At 39.7% G+C, this 25,799-nt stretch overlaps 2 long non-coding RNA genes across 3 annotated transcripts; one reads left to right on the top strand and one right to left on the bottom strand.

Annotated features, from left to right (window-relative positions):
• Positions 1 to 18,786: 18,786 nt before the first annotated feature.
• On the bottom strand, positions 18,787 to 19,976 carry LOC149845967 (uncharacterized). Its single transcript, XR_016430490.1, has 3 exons — positions 19,741 to 19,976; positions 19,363 to 19,463; positions 18,787 to 18,896 (listed from the first exon to the last, which is right to left on the bottom strand). It is a non-coding gene; the product is annotated as an uncharacterized LOC149845967 (long non-coding RNA).
• Positions 19,977 to 22,836: 2,860 nt separating this feature from the next.
• LOC149845968 (uncharacterized) lies at positions 22,837 to 25,184 on the top strand. 2 transcript variants are annotated; one of them, XR_016430491.1, is made up of 5 exons: positions 22,837 to 22,847; positions 23,474 to 23,574; positions 24,041 to 24,150; positions 24,631 to 24,726; positions 24,817 to 25,184. It is a non-coding gene; the product is annotated as an uncharacterized LOC149845968 (long non-coding RNA). The 2 variants fall into 2 exon arrangements; XR_016430492.1 differs by lacking the exon at positions 24,631 to 24,726.
• The last annotated feature ends 615 nt before the right edge of the window (positions 25,185 to 25,799 follow it).

A 25,799-nucleotide genomic window follows, 5' to 3' on the forward strand; every position in this document is an offset into this window, starting at 1 on the left:
TACCTCTTCTTAAAGTTTTCTGTGTAGGAAAGCATTCTTGACATCAAATTGGTATAGGGGCCACCTTTGATTTGCGACGACATACAAGAAGATCCTGATGGAATTCATTTTGGCAACTGGAATGAAGGTCTAAGGGTAATCGGTCCCTTCCACCTGGGTATACCCCTTTGCAACAAGTCTCGCCTTTTATCATTTAATAGTTTTGTCGTTGTGATACTTGATCTTGTATTTCCATCGGCAACCCACCGGTCTCTTGCTCGAGGGAAGAGGAGAACGACTTCTCATGTCTAATTCTTTTTTAGAGCGGCAAGTTCTTCGTCCATGGTTACTCTTCACACTTCTTGGGTGTTTGCCTCACTGAACATTAATGGTTCTGTGTTGGAGTACACACTATATAGATATGAGATGTATGCATTTGAGAAGCCGTTGAATGATAGATGCCTCTCAATTGTGTGATCAGTAGATCTGGAGGTGATGTAGGTGTAGAAGTCTTTGAGTTTACTAGGATATCTTGTAGTTCTGTCGGATCTCTGTGGTATGATGGCTTGCTCAACGGGACTCTCGGTGGGTGTCTGTGCACCCGAACTGGTGGAGGCTTCAATGGCTTTGGTGTTGGGATGCACATACATGGTGTTGTTGATGGCCTTGATGAGAGATGCATCTTTGGTCCCTATGGTGGGTAGGATCGAAGCAGTATCCTATGATGTGTGCTCCCTCTGAAGCTTGTCATCGAACAAGGATGAGTCCACATCTTGATAGTAGGGCTCTTCCTAAAAAAACTTGACATTCCGGGAGATGAAAAGCTTTTTATTTAGGAGATCATAGCACTTTTATCCTTCCTTTATGAAAGAGTATCCGAGGAATATGCATTTGGTTGCCCTTCTTTCAAGTTTGTCCCTATGCCGCTCTTGTAGGTGGATAAAGCATTTACACCCAAACACCCATAAATGTGATAAGGCTAGGCTTTTCCTCCTAATCATTTTCATGAGAGTCATATAGTTGATGGCCTGATTGGGTAGATGATTTGACACGTAGTGGTGGATATGGCATTGACCCAGTAGCCATTGGGGACATTCATGTGAAACATGAAGGCCCTGACTATGTTCAGGAGGGTTCTATTTTTGTGCTTGGCTACACCATTTTGTTGGGGTGTGCCAACGCAGCTGGTTTGGTGGGTGACTCCATGACTAGTGAGGTGCTCAGTGAACTTGGTATTGATGTATTTCGTCCTATTATTCGAACAAAAGGTTTTGATTTTGACATTGAACTGGGTTTCAACCATGTTCTCGAATTCCCTATAAGTGTTGAAGACTTTATCTTTGTGTTTAAGCAAAGACACCTATGTTGCGTGTAAGCAATCATCAGTGAAGGTTATGAAATATCTAAAACCAAAATATGATTCGATGGGGGTCGGTCCCCACACATTGAAGTGAATAATAAAAAAAAATTCATCACTTTTTGTTTCAGACAAATAAAAAAGGTTTCTAGTTTGTTTTGAATATTGACATGCATCACATGACATTTGAGATGGTGGGATGTCTGGAAATATCCTTTTTAGAATTTGATGAGAGGGGTGTTCGAGTCTAGAGTGTCACTTTGTCCATGTAAGTCTTCTTGTGAGCAATGTGAGCATGAATTTCCATATCAAGAAGATAAAGCCCATTAACAACTTGTCTTCTACCAATTACCTTCTCCGTGTTCAGGTCCTAAAAAACCACATGCTTAGAGGAAAAAATCACAACACAGTTATGACTTTTAGTTATCTTGATAACAAACATGAGGCTAAAAGGAAAAAATGGAATGTATAGGGCTTCTGAGAGGCCTGAGCCATTAAGTAGCCAGGCATCACCAATGTTCTGGATGGGGATCTGAGATCCATTAGCAATGCTAATGGGGCCCTTGTCTATCGGCCGAAGGTTTTTCAACCTATCAAGCTTGCCCATCATGTGGTCAGTGGTGTCAGTGTTGATAACCCACCTGGAATTGATGAGTTTGGAGATAAGCACAGACATGTGACCTGTAGCCTTCTTTTGTTGTTCTCCAAGAATTGCCGCTAGGTTGGATTTATTGGTTTGTTGTAGGAGTTGTACGAGATCATCCATGGTGGTTCTTGCTTTTGAATTCTTACTGTTCATGCACAACTTCTGTTGTTCAGGGCGTCCATGAAGGTCCCAATATTTATCTTTTATGTGACTGATTTTGTTATAGGGACTGTAACAGGGTCTCACCCAGCCTCGTGGGTACTCGTTCCCTCCATGTTCATGTAGAGGTTTGGCCGAGTTCTCCCTAGAGTTGCTTGAAAAAGTAGTCTTTTCACAAATTTTGACATGGGGCTTGGGTTCAGACCCCATGACTTTCTGGTGTGTCTCCTCACACTGGATGATGGAACGAGCCTTATTGAAGTGAGGCAATTCTCTTGACATGAGGATTCGACTCCTCAAGTTGTCGTAGTCTTGTCTGAGGTCGACAAGGGTCTTAAAAACCTTGTCCTTCTTGACGCTCTTCTTAATGATGTCTATATCGTCAGTGATTGGGCAATATAAATTCATTTCATCCGACATGGCATGCAGGGAGTTGAGATAAGAGTGAAATGGCTTATCGCCTTTGGTCAAGTGGGTAATGTCCTGCTGGAGTTGGTAAACTTTGGCAAGGTTATTATGTCCACCATAGATGTCTCTCCAAGAGTCCCATATGTCTTTAGCGGTGTCGAGAAATAAGAATCCCTCGACTATGTTGGGGTTCATGGAGTTCAATAGACATGACATGACGAGGTGATTCTTCGACTCCCACTCATTGTAGGTTGGGTCCTTAGGGTTTGGAGGTGTGATCTTACCATTGACAAAGCTCAACTTAGATTTCTCGCTTAGAAAGAGGGTGACAGCCTTTGACCATATCAGGTAATTTGATTCGTTCAATGGTATGGTGGTGATCTTGAGCATTGGATTTTGCTCTTGCACTACCATCTTCGATGCAACGTGCACTAAAGAACCGACGCAACTCGAATCATCCTCTCTTTTCGCCATCGATCAAAGATAGAGGAGCATGCGGGGGTGGCTAAGAACTCGTTCGAACCTGCTATGATGCCATGATAAAATGAGGAGAGATAGAAGAGAGAGAGAGAAGTGGAGACAAGTATTAACGCGGTTCGGCATTAAGCCTACATCCACGAGATGAAATGCGCTATTTCATGTATTCACTAACACACATTCACCAATTACAGCAGGAGATACATAAACAGTAATGGATGATAGCATCATTATCCGTAACGAGGATAATGCTGCGTGAACAGAGAATAACGTCCAGTGAGATAAGCCAAAAATGTAGCAGTTAGCTGGCAACATATGTGGAGATAAGCAGAGTTTAGTTGGGAGGAGTCCTTTATCGTGATCCCTCCTAATCACGTTGTGGGGCTCTTGTCGTGATCATCACGATTTGGTTGCTTTGGATAGAGCCCTTATCGGGTCACGATGTGATCACACATGATCATGTGGCGTTTTCAACACAACCAAAGCACTTTGGGACCAGGCATATCCCATTTGTGGAACCATAATAGCTTGGTTAATATTACATGATAAATTGTTGATGGATGAAGTGCTCAAAAGGCATGGGTTTAACCTGCCTAGTAGATGTGGTTTGTGCCACTGCATAGAGGAGTCAATGCTGCACTTGTTTTGGGAGTTTGCCTATGCGAAAGAATGTTTCATATTCATTTGTCACACCCCAACTCTCCATTGGAACAGGATACATGATCTAAGGGCAGTTTTTGCCTCCCATGTACAGCATTGGGGGCCAAAATACATCTTTGCTTGGCGCTGTTCAGTCCTCATTCTCTGGCGCTTTCTATGGCTCCACCTAAATGGGAAAATCCATGATGACAAATCTCTGCACTCAGTTGTAGTCGCCAAAGCTGCCTCTGATGCGAACTCCTTACCAGGCTAAGCTTTAAATGGCCGGGTTCATCTACCCCACAACTGTACGTAGCACCTGGGTTTTTTTCCCTTCTTATTCATGATAGTAGTGATCCCTCGTCACTTGAACCATGTAACTTCATGTAATTCTTCCTATCTTTCATGAAATGACATGAATTATTTTTCTGTCAAAAAAAAAAGTACAGCAAGCTTAGCCAACACGACTAGGTTTCTGATCCCGAGGGTGGTTTTACCATCCTTCATAAAAAAAAAAAAAACTTTCTCATGTAAACATACAACTTCCTCAGTTGAGTAAGTGATTTCTTTCCGGTCATTCATCTGGTATCTTGCATTCATGGGCCATCGGATTAACAAATTTATTTTGGTTATACATAAGGGTGATATTTGGTTACCGCAACTTGACTGTCCAAATGAGCTAGAAATCATATGTCCCAGTCCTGTTGACCCAATCAGACCTCATGGATGGGTTCGGCATAGTCCAGATGTTAGGAACCGGTTTTTGGATCATGTTTTTCTTAAAGAAAAAAAAAAAGCCGAGAATATATGTCACAATATAAGCCAATGATTTTAGGCTCATAAAATCATATTTATGTATCATAAACTAATTATTCAAAAGCCATGCCCAGCTATTCAAATTCCCTCCCCAACAATTCCCCAGCAACATCTCATGAATTCCCACTAACCAAAGCATGTAGATCACAGTAAGATTAATTTGATGAAAAACAATACAAAATATTTTAAAAAATAAACAAAAATCATTCTGACATCATGGCGATCTGACCAATATATATGAATAATTCTACAAATACAGTGGAATTTTTTTTTTTTTTTTTTATACTGTAAAGATAATTGCAGTTGATAAATCTCTTCTTTTTTTTAGGTGCGATAAATATCTTATTTACATTATGCACAATAATGCGAATGTGGTGTGATGCTTATCAAGGTCTATTCATATATATCTACAGGCTTAAAGCTAATATTATATGTTCATTAGACGTCGTTATGATTCTTGTAGTTTTAGGGGGTTGATGTTGACAATAATTCAGCTTTTGTCAGATGGACATGGAAATATTGTACAAATTTTTGGGCTTTTTTGTATTTTGCTTTAAGAATACATGCGTGAGGATGCAGTATTGGCGCGTATATGGAGCATTCATGTGACATGGATTTCAATGAATTGTAGCTATGTAGGGATGGCTCCTATGATGACTTGACAACTTTGGATGATCTGAGTGACGGAAGATTCAGATAGACTTCATGTTTGTGATAGACTACGGAAGGTCTCGTCAATATGTGGGAAATTGATGGAAATGATTTTAGCTATTCCATTCATGATTAAAAAATAAAACCTGGTTGGGGTTCTACTTATACAAGTTTGGTTAACCGAACATAAGAAATATGTTTTTTTGACAAATAGGAGCATCAGAAAGCCATGTTTATCTAAATTGTTAATACAACTGTTCTGAACATCCATTGTCATAGCCTCCCATGGTCCCTCAAACAAAATTGTGGGGAAGGCTCACTATTAAAACACACAAAAACTGAGCTCTATATGTAAAAACATTGAAAAAAAAAACAGAAATTGGATCAAAATCTGATCTGGATCCAAATCAGAATTGACCTCACATACTAACCTGAATTCAATCCAAATCCAATTGAAATCCACATTCGGATCTTCATGTAAGGACTTGAATCCTAAAATAACATGTGGGATTCAGATTGGATGTCCAATTATATCTGATCCATTTTCAGCCCTACCTCCAGTACTTAAGATTAAATTGCTAGATATTTCTTAAATTCAAGACCCCTCTTACGGAAAACTTGCTTATTATTCTTTCCTTTTGCCAATAGACCTTTAAGGGTCATCTAAAAAGGAAAAACATGCATGTACTCAGAAGTCAGAGTTCACCAGGAATAATCCAGTTAGGAGTTTTTCTTTCCACATTTTAACAATCTGGCCTTCTATGATTTTTAGCTTGTATGCAAAACTTTTACAACGCTTAGAAGCATGACAAGTATTGCAACATTTGAACTGATCCAAAAACCCAATAGGTCAATATTTCCATCATATAACACTCTCTTCAGTCATCAATTATTTGGCAACTCCAGCCACATTATTTTTGGGTATATCAATGTGACATAGCTAGAAAATCCCATTATCTTTGTTAAACTAGTTTTTGGTAAAAAAGGGTTCTAGTTTTGTGGTGCAATTTCCCAAACTCTTAATTAAGGAAAGACCAGCATACAAGAGATGACCGAAATATGTATGCTGATCTCCTGATACATTGTCTCAGCAGAAATAGCATCTACTGTTTTCACTTTTAACATTGAAAACTTGATCACAAATAGCACGAACTTGTAGTGTAATCTTTGCAAGTAATTCTATTATCTTCGTTTGACAAGAAGCATAGTGCCATGTGCTAAGCTTTTGAGTTGCATCTCTCTCTCTCTCTCTCTCTCTCTCTACCAAATTTACCTGTCAATGCTAGGGCATACTCAAAGGCAGGCCGTCCTTATTTTTAGCCCCCCAAATAACCAAGGTGACATTTCTCTTTCAAGGCAATACACTTGCAAAAACATTCTCTTTTTTTTTTTTGGTTGAAGGTTGATCCCTATGAAATTAACCATGTTGAATCCATCTTTGAGGTCAGTTTTTTTTTTTAAGGAAAACTGGGGTTAGGCGGACCCCTACCAGAACTACAGCCGCCCCATGTGGCAGAGGGATTCGATCCTGGGCTTTCAGCTTGACACAAGACCCCACTAAACACATGAGATACCACCTCAGTGGTCTTTTGCGGTCAGTTTTTATCAAAACAACTTTCATCAATGAGATCCCAGTTGGGATATGACAATGGGGATGGTATAAGGGATGAGTGGCACCGAGTTGTTTTCATTCAAAAAAAAAAAAGGGGAACCGAGTTGTTTTTAATCTCGAATATCGGATGCCCGAGTACACGGTACCCTGAAGGCCTGAGCGTTGAAGAAATAGAGTTGAAAGACCCAGTTCTTCTTGTACCTTTTGGGACCTGAAGATAAGGATAATGGGGGAAAATAGAATGCTTTTGCCAATTTCTTTCAACCAGGCCAATAAAAAGAGTTTTTTTTTTTTTTTTGCCAATTGCTATGCTGGTGACCTATTGGATTTTACCCATTTTGATGACAATGCAGTTACCTTGTTTTTATATATATATAAGGACAATGCAGTTGCCTTTTAAATGGTTGGTAATTAGATGCTCCACTTCTACTGTGTATGAATTTCACCAGGACTTCCGCTGGTAAAAGGCACATTTTAAGCACTATTCCAGAAAACCTAGTTTTTTTTTTTTTGGAAATCACAAACAAAAGGGAAAGATCTTTCCCCCTCTCCTTTTTTCGGATTTCTGCGGTCTTGTTTCCTTTCCCTCAAAGTGCTGCACAAATATGCACCAGCGGGAAGCTCATACAAGATCTATGGTTTAGCTCAATGTCGGAGGAGGCAAAAACCCTGGAAAACAACAATATCAATACTTATAGCTGCACCTTTGCATTTCTTTAAATTTTCTCTCATTTTTGTATTTTTCCTTTTATTGCATGTTTTTCTTTCTCCAAACCAAAAAGAAAAAAAACTTGGGTTCACCTGTATGAGAGGCAACCAGGTTTAATCAGGAACATTTGAATGGCTAAAAGGTAATCAAGATGCATAAATTTCCAGCAGTTTTACCAACATCATGAATGCTCACATACATGAATATCTTAAACCTAAATTTCATTGCATGATCTCACAGTTTGATTTTAGTTTGTTGGATCCAGGTATTGGATCCAAATATGGTCATTGGATATTACAAGATGGAATCCAAATTGTAGCAAACATCATGAATGCTTGCATACATGAATATCTTAAACCTAAATTTCATTGCATGATCTCACAGTTTGGTTTTAGTTTGTTGGATCCAAGTATTGGATCCAAATATGGTCATTGGATATTACAAGACGGAATCCAATGACCACCAAGATAGTGGACCCTTGGTGTGCAGTTAGAGGAGGTGTTTGAAAAGAAATATATTTAAGTTTCTCATTACATATATGAAAAGTGAGTAGAATTATGAATAATTTGGATAAAAACATGATTGAATATTTTTGACATACTTTGAATGCTTAAAGCATAGCTTTTGTTTATAGTTTTGGATATGGATATATGAGTCCAAAGTTGTTATGATCATGTACTGATTCACTTTGAGAAAGTATAGTATATAGCTCTGATTGTATGTTTAATAAAGAACATGCTTATGCTTTTTCATAATGCACATGAAAAGTTAGAGCATTTGTCATAATTTAATAATTGAATAAAATTAGCTTTGTTTGATATATTTAGAGTTTATGTGACTAGATTTTTAATTAATTTGAGTCCACTAGTATTGATTTTAAGCATGGATATGCTTAAAATTTACTATCAATATAGATGTTGATATGAATAACTTGCATTAATTGGTAGATGAATAATTTAACAATTAATCAATCCTTGGAGTTGAATTAAATAGCAATATGGCTGACATAAATGATTGAGAGGGAGGTGTGATGCTAAAGAACACCCTTACGGTGTCTTTAGCATCACACTTGAATGAGCACTAATCTAGAAAATAAATAAATATAACAACCCATATATGTGTATATTGGTGTTATGACTACTCTAATTCTATTTGATTTTCAGACAGCCTAAACACCCAGAGATGATACACATGGTGAGCGTCCCACAAGCAATACACAAGGGTTGAAGGAGAACTGCAACTACTCGGTTTTCCTTTACCTAAGATCCTCGAGATTTCAACATGACTTTGGATAGAATATGCATAAATATTATAAGTTGATATGCTGTAAAGGTACTGATGAAATCATCTCTCTCAAGGTTACCCAAGTTATAAAGTGAACAACCCCAATTTAGCAAAACAGAAAATAATACAGAATTGCTGCAGAAAATTAAACGTGGTTCAATATGCAGAACCAATTGGGCTTCAATTTGGTACAAAAGCGGAAGAGGTCGACATGCTTAGAATCTTCTCTAAGACTATTGGATCGATTTTCGGATCACACAGTTTCACAATCATAATCATGATATAAAATATGATATAAATCATAATATGCAGCAGAATACACATCATGATTTTCAGCAGATCAAAACATAAACAGGGAGCAGGCATGTCGGTTTCCGCATAATACCAAAATCCAGATAGCAGCATATGAACAAGCAGATGCACAGAACACAATAAACACAAGAGAAATATGTTAATACTGTGTAAAAGGCTAAGGCGTACAAAAGTACTCCCCTTAGAGAAGATTTGCTTCCACATACAGTGCAAACAGGGTCCAACGTCCTTCCCCCAGGATACAATAGCCTCGGCGATCTGAATCGATGCACGCCGATGGTAGATCACCCTTAAAAAACAACCTCAGGAACTACAACTGCAGACCTCACAGTTTTAGCAAAGCAAGAGAGAGAGAGAGAGATGATTGAGTGTATGTCCGTCGCCTTGGAACCTCTCTAACAACGTTTATATAGACGTGGAAGAGATCTATTCGAAAGAACATGACTCTTGAAGAGTTGCCCATTTTGAATAGACATGACCCTTGCAAAGAGTTACCGGATTTGAACAAGTGTGACTCTGCCAAGGGTCACCAGTTCTCAATGGGTGTGACTCTGCCAAGGGTCACCAGTTCCAAAAGGCATGACTCTTTTTCTTTATATAATCCAAGGAAAAAACAGAAAATCTCGGCAAAAAGAGATATTGGTCTTGATTGGACATGGCCCTAAAGGGCCAATTACCCGAGCCCGAGCCCGGCCCGGCTCGGCTCGGCATGACACGACACGGCACGACGGGCGGGCGCACACGCGCACGTGTGTGTGGTAGTCATCCCACCCTCTTGTTCCGAGAAACAAGTGTAAGAGTTTACATGTGGATTATAAATCCCACAACAAACTTAAACACGATCAACGTGAGACTATTCCACACCATTAAAACCAAACTTTTTCCAAAAAGGAAAAACACCCCACGTTTCTTCTTGGAATTTCCTCTCCCCTCTGTTCTTACACCTAACATTCCCCCACAAATTCAAAGAATGAAATGGGAGAAAACAAAGATGCAACATGAGATAATCCGCAGCAGGACATATCATGCTTTTAGTAATGGTACCTTCCGATTTGAACCACTACCTTAGTTGACTAACTTTACCCCCACAGGAACGAAGTGAACTGAAGTCTTGAACTTGAACCTTTGGTGTAGAAGTGTTCATTAGCAACAACATGATAAAGGTTTTGGTTGTAATCTTTAGGGGCGGCGCGTTAAGGCCATGCGCCCAAATCTTGTTTCATGAGTGACTTTAAGAATAACTTAATTCCTTAAACTGCAGCCACACAGTCACACTCACATAGGTGGGCTTCTTTAGAGATGCACTGCTAACATCTCGCCTAGAAGGCTTTGAAACCATTCAGAGTTTTAACTCTTCCTTAACTAGCAGCTACAACATTTTTCCAGAGTAATCAGAGGAACAGACACAGATACATAGTATCCCATAAATAAGGTGTTATCCAATTTATCCTATAACTTGTTACTACCACATTGAACCTACTTTGTGGGATCTCCACTCAGTTAGGTTGGGTTGCTACTGTAGATAAACTACTAATGAGTTTCAGTCCCATCCCCTCTCTGGATTTTAGGACTAATGACTTATCTAGTCCTTTCGTTAATGGATCAGCTGTGCTCTCTTTGGATCCAATATAGTCCACAACAACCACTAACTGAGACACCAGTTCCCTTACAGAATTTATTCTGACTTGGATGTGTCTCCTCTGATTTTGGTTATATTTTTTGCTTTTAATCTTAGCAATTGTGCCCATATTGTTACAATGCACAGATATTGCAGGATTTAGTTTGCACATTAAAAGAAGTTCCTCAAGAAGTCTCTTTAAGCATTCAGCTTCCAATCCTGTGACATCTAAAGTACAGAGTTCAGCCTCAAAAGTAGACCAAGACAAGATGGTCTGCTTTACTGATCTTCAGGCGACTGTGCCACCACCCAAGGTAAATACATACCCTGTCACACCATAACTCCCAGAGTTCATGGCTATGCAGCTCACATCACTATATCCCTAAAAAACTGCAGGGAATCTCTTGCAATGCAAACTCAAGGAAATGGTTCCTTTCAGGTATCTAAGTACCCTGTCCAATGCCTTCCAATGAGTGTGATTTGGATAACTTGTGTATCTACTTAATTTTGTCACGGAGAATGAAATATTTGGTCTCGTGCAATTTGTAAGATACATCAAACTTCCAATAATCTGAGAATACCTCAATTGAGACATAGGAACACCAGTCGTATTCTTATGAAGAGGGATAGAAGGGTCATATGGAGTTGCTACAGATCTCCCTTGGTTATAGCCAAATTTTTCAAGTACTTTCTCAATAAAGTGAGATTGAGAAATGACTATCCCCTCAGCTGAACGAGTCAGCCTTAAGCCTAAGATCACATTTGCAACACCCATATCCTTCATATCAAACTTACTACTAAGAAACGACTTTGTCTCATTCACAATTCCCATATTGGAACCAAACAATAGAATATCATCTACATACAGGCATAAAATAATACAACCATCACTTTTAACTTTGCAATAAATACACTTATTAGATTCATTGACAATAAAGCCAAATGATAAAATAACATTATCAAACTTCTCATTCCATTATTTAGAGGCTTGTTTTAGTCCATATAATGACTTGACAAGTCTACAAACTTTGTTTTCATTACCAAGAGTCACATAACCCTCAGGTTGATCCATATAGATCTCTCCTTCAAGATTGCCATGCAAAAAAATAGTCTTCACATCCATTTGATGGATTGAGAGATCATAAATAGAAGCCAATGTAATAAGCACTCTAATTGTGGTCATCCGGGTAACCGGAGAATAGGTGTCAAAGTAATCTATTCTCTCCTTTTGTTTGAACCCCTTGGCAACTAGTCTTGCCTTATATTTGTCAATGGATCCATCTGGTTTCAACTTCTTCTTAAAGATCCATTTGCACCCAATTGTAGAACTACCACGAGGGAGGTCAACCAGTTCCCAAGTGCCATTAGAGACTATGGAGTTCATTTCACTCTTTATGGCTTCTTTCCAATGCCTTGCTTCAGGTGAAGCCATTGCATCTCAGAAAGTGGGAGGATCATCCTCGATAAGGTAAGTGATAAAATCATTTCCCAAATCCTTGGTAATCCGTGGTCTCTTGCTCCTTCTAGGTTCAACCACTTCCTCAGACTCAATGGGTCTAGGATGGAAACTAGATGGTTCTACCCCCACATCTGCCATCATTTCTACATGTTCGAGAATGGAACCAGAAGTTGAAGGTATATCTAAATAAGAAAGATCCTGAGGTACACCAACTTTTATGAAAAATACATCTTCAAAGAATATAGCTTCTCGAAGCTCAACAATAGAGTTTACATCTATGTCAGATATCTCAGACTTAATTACTAAAAATTTATAGGCATAGTTGTTCTCTGCATAACCCCAAAAGACAACATCTACTATTTTAGGACCCAGTTTCTTCCTGTTGTGCTCTGGGACAAGTACCTTTGCAAGGCACCCCCACACTTTAAGGTATTTCAAGGTAGATTTCCTATTTCTTCAGAGTTCAAAAGGGCTATTTTCTTTATGCTTCTGAGGAATTCTATTCAGAATATGGCAAGCCGTATTCAGAGCATCCCCCCACATATAGGTAGGTAATCTAGAACTCCCAAGTAGAGTATTTATCATGTCAGTTAGGGTTCTATTCTTCCTTTCTGCAATCCCATTAGATTGAGGAGAATATAGAGCAGTAAACTCATGAACTATGCCAACAGATTTGCAATATTCATCGAGTTTATTAGAGGTATATTTTTCCCCTCTATCAGACCTCAATCTTTTAAGTTTTCTACCAGTTTGTGTTTCTGCTTCATTCTTAAAAATAAGAAACTTATCAAAAGCTTCATCTTTTGATTTTAGCAAATACACATAACAATATTTAATGTCATTATCTATAAAAGTGATTAAATACTTTTTATGATTTCTGGTTAACACTCAATTAAACTCACAGATATCTGTGTGCACGAGATCTAATATTTCAGAATCTTTAACAATTGTATGGAATGGTTTCCTACATTGTTTTGCTTGCACACAAATTTCACATTTCTTAGTTTTATCAATGGAATGCTCATGAATCATTTTCAAGTTCATCATGCGTTTCACAAAATTGAAATTCACATGAACTAATCCATTATGCCACAAATCAGATGATTCTATATTATATGCAATATTAGACAATGAATCAAAAGAAATATCATTTTCTAATTTACCACTCCAAATATGTTCAACACGAAGTTTAAACAAATCATCATCTAAATACCCCTTGCCAATAAAGGTTCCAGAATGTAAAATAACAACTTTATTACATTTAAAGTTAAATTCATAACCCTCTCTAACAAAACATGAACCACTTAGAATGTTCCTTCTAACTACAGGCATATGGTGCACTCTGTGTAAAGACAAAACTCATTCTGAAGAAAACTTCAGATCCACGCATCCAATCCCTAACACCTTTGCAACTGTTGAATTGCCCATAGTCACGGATCTGCCTGCAGCAGCCTGATATGAGACAAAGACAACCTTATCAGCACAAACGTGTACATTAGCCTCAGTGTCAACCAACCACTCTGTCGGTTCATAAACGTGATAGATTTGCAGGTTAACAGAAACATACCCAGTACTGGTCCCAACGACCTCAGTCACCATGTTGACTTGAGGCATTCCCTCTGTGGTCCCATGAGCTTTGGCCTTCTTGGAAGGACATTCCTTGGCCCAGTGCCCAACCTGCCCACAGTTCCAGCACGATTTATTTTTTGCCTTTTTTTGGATTTTGGCCTTAGGTTTAAACTGGTTTTTTATTGCAAATTTTTGTTTTTGTCCCTTGCCCTTAAAAGATCCGATCATCATGTTCACCTTAGGTTGTTCAGTTGGCATCACGATCTGTTTCTGGCTTCTATGCTCTTCTTCAATGACAATGGCTACCATAAGATCAACCAGAAAAATCTTCCCTCTACGGTGCTTGAGAGACATACCAAAGTCTACCCAAGACTTAGGAAATTTCTCCACGATGGTCATAAGTTGAAACTTCTCAGGAAGTTTCATCTCAGCCTCAACCAAACTATGGAGCAGCAACAGAAACTCGTGTGTCTGCTCAGTGACCGACTTGCCCTCTATCATCTGATATTTCAGAAACTTGACAATAGAGTACTTTTCAAGACCTTGGTCTTCGGTATTGTACTTCTTGTCAAGTTGATCCCATAGGCCCTTAGCAGTGGTAGACGAGAAATAGTACACATCGAACAACATGTTAGACAAAGACAACAGTATGCAACAACGGCATATACTATCCTTTTCTTTCCACTCTACAGCTGCGGAGACCGCAGCAGGGTCAGGGTCAGTATCAGAAACTGAAGGGTAGTCGAGTTCCAGACCGCCAGCAGCCCTATCGTAGTGAACCATATTTTCATGCGTTGCTGCCAATGATTGAAATTCTGACCGACAAACTTTTCTGGCATCCCGGACATCTCAACTTTTGGTACAAAAGTGGAAGAGGTCAACATGCTTAGAATCTTCTCTAAGACTGTTGGATCGATTTTCAAATCACACAGTTTCACAATCATAATCATGATATAAAACATGATATAAATCATAATATGCAGCAGAATACATATCATGATTTTCAGCAAATCGAAACATAAACAGAGAGCAGACATGTCGGGTTCCGCATAACACCAAAATTCAGATAGCAACATATGAACAAGCAGATGCACAGAACACAATAAACACAAGATAAACATGTTAATATTGTGTAAAAGGCTAAGGCGTACAAAAGTATTTCCCTTAGAGAAGATTTGCCCCCACATACATTGCAAACAGAGTCCGGCGTCCTTCCCTCAAGATACAATAGCCTCAGCGATCTGGATCGGTGCACGCTGATGGTAGATCACCCTTCGAAAACAACCTCAGGAACTACAACTGCAGATCTCACAGTTTTAGCAAAGCAAGAGAGAGAGAGAGATGATCGAGGGTATGTCTGTCCCCTTGGAACTTCTCTAACAACGTTTATATAGACGTGGAAGACACTACAAGAAAAACCCTTATTAGCGACGGATCTTTGCGACAGATTTTTTCTGTCGCAAATTAGCGACGGACTTAGCGAGAGAACATTATCCGTTGCCAATCTTTGAAATATTTTTGAAATTAGCGACAGTATAAATTCCGTCTCAAATCCGTCAGTAATTATCGACAGATTGACGACAAAAAATCCTCACTACAAAACTGTAGGAAATTAGCGACAGATTTAGCGAGGGAATTTTTTTGTCGCTAATCCGTCGCTAATTAGCGATGGAAAAATTCTCTCGCTAAATCCGTCTCTAATTTTCAATTTAAACCGTCCCACCTAAGACGCGAAATTTTCCCTCTCTCCCCCGTTCGAAATTTAAACTGATGTTCGATTTAAATCGAGTCTTGTGCTCCCACTGGTCGATGAAGTCGAGCCTCATGCTCGCCGTAGTAAGGCTCACCGGATGATCTTGCTGGACGATGTCGACCGCCGCGATTGTCGTCGCCCAACTCCGACGCAGCAGAGGAGGGTGAAGGAATCTCGATGAAGGGCGTGCGGATCGCGGGGCAGCCGTTGTACCTAGACATGCAGGCGATGTCGCCGGTGGACCCGCGGGTGCTGGACGCGATGCTGCCCTTCTTCACTGGCCGCTTCGGCAACCCCCATTCTTGCACTTACCTCTACGGCTGGGAGTCGGACGAGGCGGTCGAGCGCGCCAGGGAGCAGGTCGCTTCCATGCCACCTACCTCCCCGTCGGCTCTGACGACCTCCTCGACCTCGACCGCCTCCGCAACGCCATCCGCCCCGACACCGGCCTCGTCTCCATCATGGCCGCCAACAACGAGATCGGTCCATTCCGACCTCTGTGAAACCCAATCGGAGATCTTGGGGTCAAGGGAGTACGACTTGCTGGGATCCGGTGGTGGGTTCTCCTCCTCCTCCGTTGTCGCCGACGAATCGCTCCAAATTTGACCTATTGCTGCCAAAATACCTCCCGGCAGTGAGAAATTTTTTTTTTTTTAAATTTAGCGATAGATTAGTGACAGATATTATTCGTCGCTAATTTAAAATAGCGAATGACTCGCGACAGATATTATCCATCGCTAATTTAAAATAGTGACAGACTCGCGACGAATCATTTTCGTCGCTAATCCATCGCAAATTAGCGACGGATAAGTTTTGTCGCTACTTAGCGTCGAAAAATTCGTGATGAAAGCTATCCGTCTCTAGTCCAACGCTAATCCGTCGCTAAACTATTTAGCGATGGATTAGTGACGGATTTAGGTTGTCGCTAATCCACAGGTTTCTTGTAGTGAGAGATCTGTTCGAAAGGACATGACTCTTGAAGAGTTGCCCATTTTGAATAAACATGACCCTTGCAAAGAGTTACCAGATTTGAACAAGTGTGACTCTGCCAAGGGTCACCAGTTTTGAATGGGTGTGACTCTGCCAAGGGTCACCAGTTCCAAAAGGCATGACTCTTTTTCTTTATATAATCTAAGGAAAAACAGAAAATCAGGGCAAAAAGATATGTTGGTCTTGATTGGATATGGCCCTAAAGGGCCAATTACCTGAGCCCGACCCTGGCCCGGCTCAGCATGACACGACATGACACGGCGGGCGGGCGCGCATGTGCGTGTGTGTGGTAGTCATCCCACCCTCTTGTTCTCAGGAACAAGTGTAAGAGTTTGCATGTGGATTATAAATCCCACAACAAACTCAAACACAATCAATGTGGGACTATTCCACACCATCAAAACCAAACTTTTTCCAAAAAGGAAAAACACCCCACGTTTCTTCTTGGAATTTCCTCTCCCCTCCCTTCTTGCACCTAACATGACCAACATGTTATACCTGATCCAGGAGCTGGAATTGTTTTGCATGGTTTGGGTCTGACCAAGTCTCGGTGGACCCAGTCTGACCCAAACCCATTTTAGAGTTTCTGAGTGGACTAGATCTGAGACTCACTTGGTGAGAATCGGTCCAGGACCCGAACCCTGTACAAGGGTTCTGGGTGAACTGGATCTGTGCTTGACCTGATTGGACCCAATCCTAGACCCTGATCCATTTTGGGGTTTCAAGTGGACTGGGTAGGTGCCCAACGCGATCACATGTGATCCTGGACCCAAACCCATTTTAGGTTCTGGATGGATCGGGTCTAAGACCGAACTGCTAGACCTAGTTCGGGACTTGGACCCTGTACGAAGCTTTTGAGTCTGACCTAGACCTAGTGAACATGGTTCGAGACCCAAATGGATTCTAGGTCTGGTCATAGACCTATGAAAAATAGTCTATGCAATTATAAAGAGCTAAGGATAGTAAAATAAGAAAATCATAATGCCTCCTTTTGAACCACATAAATAGAGAGTGTTTTACTTTCCTTATTTTCATCTTCTCACTTCCATTTAGACCTTTAATGAAAATGGGTACAGATTTTTAAAAAACTCGAACTAGCTCAACCTTCACATGGAATGCTTTCATAGACGGAGAGATATGAAATGATTTGCACAACAAAACTAGTAGCACTCACTTGTGTCAGCACTCTACTTTTCTACCAAGATAATTTGATGTTTGTTTCACTCATATTGGGAAAGGAAGGAAAAGGGATGCCAGCTCAGCAAATTCCCATGAAACAAATAGACCTTGTTTATTTGAACTATTCTAGGAATTGTAAGGAATCAAAATGAGTGCACAAGAATTAATTTATTGATGATTGATAATAGTATGACAATTTAATGGCAGAGTTGCAACATCCCTAAAACCTTTCAACATTTCTTCTATCTATTAGAACTAGAATAACTACATAAAGACACCAACATTTATTGGCAGAATTCTTGAGGTAGCAAACACTAGCATTTTTCTCCTTTCTTTGTAGGGAATTTTGCTTTTGAGGATGTTGTATTGATGACCTCTAGCAAAAACATGTATCTATGCATGGCAATGTGTACAAGAGTAGCATCAAACGGACTGCAACTTCAATTTTACTTCTGATGGAATACGTGCAGGATGGTTGTTTCTGTCAATACAAGCAATTATTGAACTTCCTTCCAAGACTAGCTGAGAATTTAACAAGCAAAAAGTCAGCAGTTTTTCCTTTCTCTCATCTAATTGACATGATTTCTTTTTACTGTCAATTGTGATAGTCACCTCTTGATTTGGAAGCTTGAAAATGAAGAAATCAAAAAACAGACGTGTGGTAGAAACTTTTGAAATTTTCAGTCTCAAGACAAACCTATCTCCACACTGCATCAACAATTACAAAGTGCAAACTTCTTAGCATCATGGTCTATCTATCTTATACAAATTGAAACTTGTAATATATTGTTCATCATACAAAATAAACAAAAATGATATTGACCCCTACTTATTTCATTGAGTGCGAAAATATTGAAATAGTAATGGTCCAAATCACGCTAAAATTCTGTATGATAAAATGGATAATCAGCAAAGATTCTACAGTAATCGTGGTGTTATCCAGGAGAACACTTTATAAGTGTGTGTCCCTTTTTATTAGGGGGATATGCGGGAAGCAAAGTGTTCTGCACCCTCTCTCTTAAAAGGGCCAAGCACTTTATAAGTGTTCGTCCAGAACACTGGACCATGCCTCGAGGGGCAGCCGCTACCAAGCACCAGTCGATTGGGCTGAATTGTTTGGCGACTAACTCTGTCTACTTTCTACAGTAATTGAATGGCTAACTACTTACGTGTAAAGGAGTGATAAAGTTGAGAGACAGCTTGTGTATTGCAGCTGCATGGCCTTTAGACTGCAATTCACTGATATCGAGACCAACTCTTTCAAACACATCTGTATAACCTGAAACACATAGGGAATGTAGTGCACCATTAGCTAATGTATGCATTCAGCCATCAAAGAAAAACAAAAAATTTGAGAAATCAATCTTGAAACACATGTTTCACAATTGGCAGGCAATCAAATTATTTGATTGCCTGCCAAGAAGAACTAATTCTGCAATTCATATTTCCATCAGCATTATGAAATAATTAGAGCTGGTCAAAAATGATAAACAGTATGTTAAAGGAGAATATTGCCGGTGGTGCGCTTGAAAATCAAAATCATGATGCTTGTGTGTAGGCACATGTAAACCTATGAATGCCGTCTGAATAAAAATCAAATCATGATGATTGGGTTATATTCTTCCTTTGATTCTCATTTTTCTGAAGCCAAATACAGGGTTACATTTTGGTGAATCCATCAGTACTGTAGCACAAAAATGGATAAAACCAAACTAGAAACAAAAACAAAAGCATTTCAGTCTCACCATGTTCGAGGTAATGGAAATATATGGCATTATTAACAACTCCATATTGGTCCAATTCATAATCACGAACTTGAAGCTCAACATCATGACTGCCCTGCACACTGAAGAAGTCAAATCCCAAATTAGTACTCTTTGATCCTCCTGTTATTAGGCCAGGCAATGGGCCAGCCCCCACTCGTCAATTTGCCTGGATGACAAGCCTTACCAGGCTGTGTACATCAAGTGCACACCACCATAATATTCCGAGTCTGAGTCAAAATCAGAATCCGATTAGTGCAGATGCGATTAAGTCAGACTCAGTAATACCTAGATCCAACCTGGTTCCTACACATTTACATCCCTTGGGGGAGGTTAATAGTTGTAGTGAGAGGGAAGTACCATGATCCATTTTGCTCTTCTTTGTTTTGGAGGAGGGTGCAAGGATCCTTGTTAAGGAGTAAGCTGTGAGGAGGTGTCAGACTAAGCAGTCTTTGAGATGGCAACTTGGTTGTTGATGGAACCCTAAGCAGAGTGGTTGAGTTTGAGCATGCAGGCATTGTGGTAATGGAAGGGTAGATGGGGCGGAAAGCACCATAGCTGAACTTGCTTATGGCTTCCATCTTCTGTCACCAAGTTGAGTTCCTTTGTGTCTAATTGCATCAATTTATATAGCCTTATTCACAGCCTTCCCTTCCAGTCAGCCTCCTTCTCTGCGTGTACGATTTTGCCATTTCTAAAATTTTCTGTTGACTGAACAAGCATGTCCCTCTAATTTGCACGATGGACTTTTTGTGTCAAATTCAAATACAATGAAACTGAAATGAGATTTTCTGCATGTCTTTTCCAAGTAATTAAGTCGCTCGTAATTATGGTCGATGCTGTCTTGCAACTAGGGGTGTGAACGGGCCGGGTTTTGTTCGGACACTCATGTAAAACCAGACTTAACCAGATTTTTGGGTATGGTATTGAGTCTGGACCTGAGTTTATTTGGGTCTAATATAAGATTAACCATACCCGAACCCGATAAGAATTCCATGAACCAGACCCAAACCATTTTTTTTATCATTTTTACGTTAAAAATTTGCCGGTCTTAATTGAAACTCGGGTCAGGCTTGTGTCTGGTATAAAATTTCATAAACTATACCCATGTATTAATCGGGTTCCAGACCCAAGTCTTAATCAAGTCTTCTTATTTATCACAATAACCGGACCCTATAGGGTTTGGTTTGGGTCGGGTCTAGGTAAACCTGACCCGTTGACACCCCTACTTGCAAGGTTGAAAATCGTTGAGGAGATGGCAAGATTGATGAGATGTAACAGGTGGGGTTCTGCCTCAACCTGGCTTGCCAATTAACAAAACAAAGATCTAAAAAGTCCCCTTTTGGAACTAATAAAAAAAAAAGATCTAAAAAGTCACCCCTTTTGGAAGCTTGCACAATTGGGGTCATCAGTAGGGGTGTCAATAGGCCTGGTTTGGTTCGGACCCAGGTAGAACCAGACCCAGCATCTATTTTCGGGTATGGTATGGGGTCCTGACCTGAGAATAATTGGACCCTCCATAAGAAAAACAATAACCGAACCCCATAAAAACCACATGAACCCGACCAATAATATTTTTATCATTTTTACATTGACAAATTATGGGTCTTAATCGGAACTCGGGTCCGGATCCATAATTATATGGGTCGGGTTAGGGTAAACCCGAACAATTGACTTCCCTAATCAATGCTTGGATGGTGCTTTACTTTGACACGAAAAGAGTGAAAACAGGGACAGCACGTCGGAAAGCCAACAGGTTCGTATTCCACTGGTTTTTTAATCTTTAGCTTAAAGAATCCTCAATCGTGTTAGAACCTGGTCTACCCAGATGAAAACCTAACCAGCTAGGGACGGTAATTTTCGATGAAAGAGCATTTTTTTTTCAAAATCTCAATATATTTTCTCTCGTCAACATTTTCCCGAGAACCAGGTTTCTGACATGAAATAACATTTTTTCAAAATCTCAAGATATTTTCTCTCGTCAACATTTTTCCGAGAACCAGGTTTGTGACATGAAAGCATTTTTTTTCAAAATCTCAAGATATTTTCTCTCGTCTACATTTTCCCGAGAACCAGGTTTGTGACCGTGCACATACATATGGCAAGTAAAGCTGGAATTTCTCGTGTTGTTCCTGTTTTTACTCTTTTGGTATCAAAGTAAAGCAGCCATCCAAGCATTGATTATGGGCGTCCACTGTTCGGGTTTACCCTAACCCAACACGCACAATTATGGGTACGGACCCGAGTTCTGATTAAGACCCATAATTTGTCAATGTAAAAAAAATATATATATATATATATATTATTTCACTGGGTATGGTCTGGGTTTGGTTCATGTAGTTCTTAATGGGTCTGGGTATCATTTTTCTTATGTAGGATCCAATTAGACTCAGGTTTGAATCCGATACCATACCCAAAAAATTGAGACCATGTCTGGTTCTACCTAGGTGTGAACCAAACCCGACCTATTGACACCTCTACTGATGAACCCCATTTTGCAAGGATCTTAGAGGGGCGACTTTTTATTTTTTATTTTATTGGCAAGCTGGGGTGAGGCAGGACCCGACCCGTTACATCTCATCAATCTCCTCAACAATCTTCAACCTTGCAAGTATGAGTATTCAGACCCGACCCGAACCATACCCTATAGTGTGATAAATAAGAAGACCTGATTAAGACCTGGGTCTGGACCTGAAGGTCCCATTAATACATGGACCCGGGTATAGTTTATGAAATTTTATACCAGACTCGATCCCAACCTGAGTTTCGATTAGGATCCACAAATTTTTAATGTAAAAATAATAAAAAGTATGGCTTTACGTATAGTATGGGTCTGGTTCATGTAGTTTTTATCAGTCCCAGGTATGATTTCTCTTATAGTAAACCCAATTAGACTTAGATCCAGACTCAATACCATACCTAAAAATCTTGTTCAGGTTTTACCTGAGTGTCAGAACCAAACCTGGCCCGCTGACACCCTAGTTGCAAGACAGCATGAAACATGATTATGTTATGAGTCCTTGGAAAAGACACGCACAAAATCTCATTGAGACCCAAACTTGGATTTGAATTTTACACACAAAATCCACGTGCAACTCAGAGGGACATGCTTGTTCAGTCAACAGAAAATTTTTAGAAATGGCAAAATCGTACATGTAGAGAAGGAGGCTGCCTGCAAGAAAAGGCTGTGAATAACGCTATAAATTGATGCAATTAAACACAAAGGAACCCAACTTGGTGATAGAAGATGGAAGCCATAAGCAAGTTCAGCTATGGAGCTTTCCGCCCTGCTACCCTTCCATTACCACAAAGCCTGCATGCTCAAACTCAACAGCTCTGCTTAGGGTTCCATCAACAACCAAGTTGCCGTCTCAAAGACTGCTTAGTCTGACACCTCCTCACAGCTTACTCCTTAACAATGATCCTTGCAGCCTCCTCCAAAACAAAGACGAGCAAAATGGATCATGGTACTTCCCTCTCACTACAACTATTAACCTCCCCCAAGGGATGTAAATGTGTAGGAACCAGGTTGGATCTAGGTATTACTGAGTCTGACTTAATCGCATCTGCACTAATCGGATTCTGATTTTGACTCAGACTCGGAATATTATGGTGGTGTGCACTTGATGTACACAGCCTGGTAAGGCTTGTCATCCAGGCAAATTGACGAGTGGGCTGGCCCATTGCCAGGCCCAATAACAGGAGGATCAAAGAGCAAGGTTGTTAAATGCGATGAGGCGAAGCCAGGCGTTGAGCCTGCGTTTCGCCTCTGAGGCGTACGCCTCAGGTACTGCCACAACATGAGACTCTCAAGTATCCGTGGTATTATCTAAAATATCGTAAAAATATGTGGCATCACACTCAACGCCTCGCACTAGTGAAACATTTCATCATTATTATGGTGAACATGGCTGCTTCTAACCCAGAAATCCCAGATTTGGGTTAGAAACTTTTTATATTTACTTTAAGCGCATCACAGCAATGCCTCAGTACCTTGAGCGTGCGCCTCGCTTCTGCGTACGCTTCAGGTACTGAGGCGTATGCCTCTCACGACACTGTCAAAGAGTACTAATTTGGGATTTGACTTTTTCAGTGTGCAGGGCTGTCATGATGTTGAGCTTCAAGTTCGTGATTATGAATTGGACCAATATGGAGTTGTTAATAATGCCATATATTTCCATTACCTCGAACATGGTGAGACTGAAATGGTTTTGTTTTTGTTTCTAGTTTGGTTTTAACCATTTTTGAGCTACAGTACTGATGGATTCACCAAAATGTAACCCTGTATTTGGCTTCAGAAGAATGAGAATCAAAGGAAGAATATAACCCAATCATCATGATTTGATTTTTATTCAGACGGCATTCATAGGTTTACATGTGCCTACACACAAGCATCATGATTTTGATTTTCAAGCGCACCACCGGCAATATTCTCCTTTAACATACTGTTTATCATTTTTTACCAGCTCTAATTATTTCATAATGCTGATGGAAATAAGAATTGCAGAATTAGTTCTTCTTAACAGGCAATCAAATAATTTGATTGCCTGCCAATTGTGAAACATGTGTTTCAAGATTGATTTCTCAAAATTTTTGTTTTTCTTTGATGGTTGAATGCATACATTAGTTAATGGTGCACTACATTCCCTGTGTATTTCAGGTTATACAGATGTGTTTGAAAGAGTTGGTCTCGATATCAATAAATTGCAGTCTAAAGGCCATGCAGCTGCAATACACAAGCTGTCTCTCAAGTTTATCACTCCTTTACATGTAAGTAGTTAGCCATTCAATTACTGTAGAAAGTAGACACAGAGTTGGTCGACAAACAATTCAGCCCTATCGACTATCGACTGGTGCTTGGTAGCGGCTGCCCTCGAGGCATGGTCCAGTGTTCTGGACGAACACTTATAAAGTGCTTGGCCCTTTTAACAGAGAAAGGGTGCAAAACACTTTGCTTCCCGCCTATCCCCCTAATAAAAAGGGGCACACTTATAAAGTGTTCTCCTGAATCACACCACGATTACTGTAGCATCCTTGGTGATTATCCATTTTATCATACGGAATTTTAGTGTGATTTGGACCATTACTATTTCAATATTTCCACTCAATGAAATAAGTAGGGGTCAATATCATTTTTGTTTATTTTGTATGATGAACAATATATTAGGAGTTTCAATTAATATAAGTAAGATAGATAGAGGGTTTGTCCAATGATGCTAAGAAGTTTGCACTTTGTAATTGTGGATGCAGCGTGGAGATAGGTTTGTCCTGAGACTGAAAATTTCAAAAGTTTCTACCACACGTCTGTTTTTCGATTTCTTCATTTTCAAGCTTCCAAATCAAGAAGTGACTATCATAATTCACAGTAAAAAGAAATCATGTCAATTGGATGAGAGAAAGGAAAAACTACTGACTTTTTGCTTGTTAAATTCTCAGCTAGTGTTGGAAGGAAGTTCAATAATTGCTTGGATTGACAGAAACAACCATCCTGCACGTATTCCATCGGAAGTAAAATTGAAGTTGCAGTCTGTTTGATGCTACTCTTGTACACGTTGCCATGCATAGATACATGTTTTTGCTAGAGGTCATCAATACAACATCCACAAAAGCAAAATTCCCTACAAAGAAAGGAGAAAATTCTAGCGTTTGCTACCTCAGGAAGTCTGCCAATAAATGTTGGTGTCTTTATGTAGTTATTCTAGTTCTAATAAATAAAAGAAATGTTGAAAGTTTTTAGGGATGTTGCAACTCTGCCATTAAATTGTCATTCTATTATCAATCATCAATAAATTAATTCTTGTGCACTCATTTCTAGAGTAGTTCAAGTAAACAAGGCATGTTTGTTTCAAGTAATTTTCATGAGAAATTGCTAAGCTGGCATTCCTTTTCCTTTCTTTCATATTATGAGTGAAACAAACATCAAATTATCATGGTAGAAAAGCGGTGTGTTGACACAAGTGGGTCCTTCCAATTTTCTTGTGCAAATCCTTTCATACCTCCCCGTTAATGAAAGCATTCTCATGTGAAGGATGAGCTAGCAGGATTTTTTTTTGAAATTTGTACCCATTTCCATGAAAGGTCTAAATGGAAGTGAGAAGAAGAAAATGAAAGTAAATACACTCGATTTACGTGGTTCGAAAGGAGGGATAATGCTTTTCTTATTTTACCATCCTTGGCTCTTTACAATTGTATAGACTATTTCCCACATATCGTGGTGAGATCACTTGGTTACAATACAACAGTTGGTGGTTGTTTTCCTCCTGAACGAGTTTCCTTCCCTTGTAGTCTGATTTGCCGAGATTGGTGAGTTGCAACTTATCTTTTGATACTTCATATGTATCCTTCTAGAATACTGATACAATTTTATCCTTCATTAGCTGTTATTTGGATCAGTTTTGACTCTGAACTAGTATTACTAA

This window comes from Nuphar pumila, chromosome 2, assembly GCF_984573655.1.
Source record: "Nuphar pumila chromosome 2, dmNupPumi1.hap1.1, whole genome shotgun sequence".
NCBI lineage: Eukaryota > Viridiplantae > Streptophyta > Magnoliopsida > Nymphaeales > Nymphaeaceae > Nuphar > Nuphar pumila.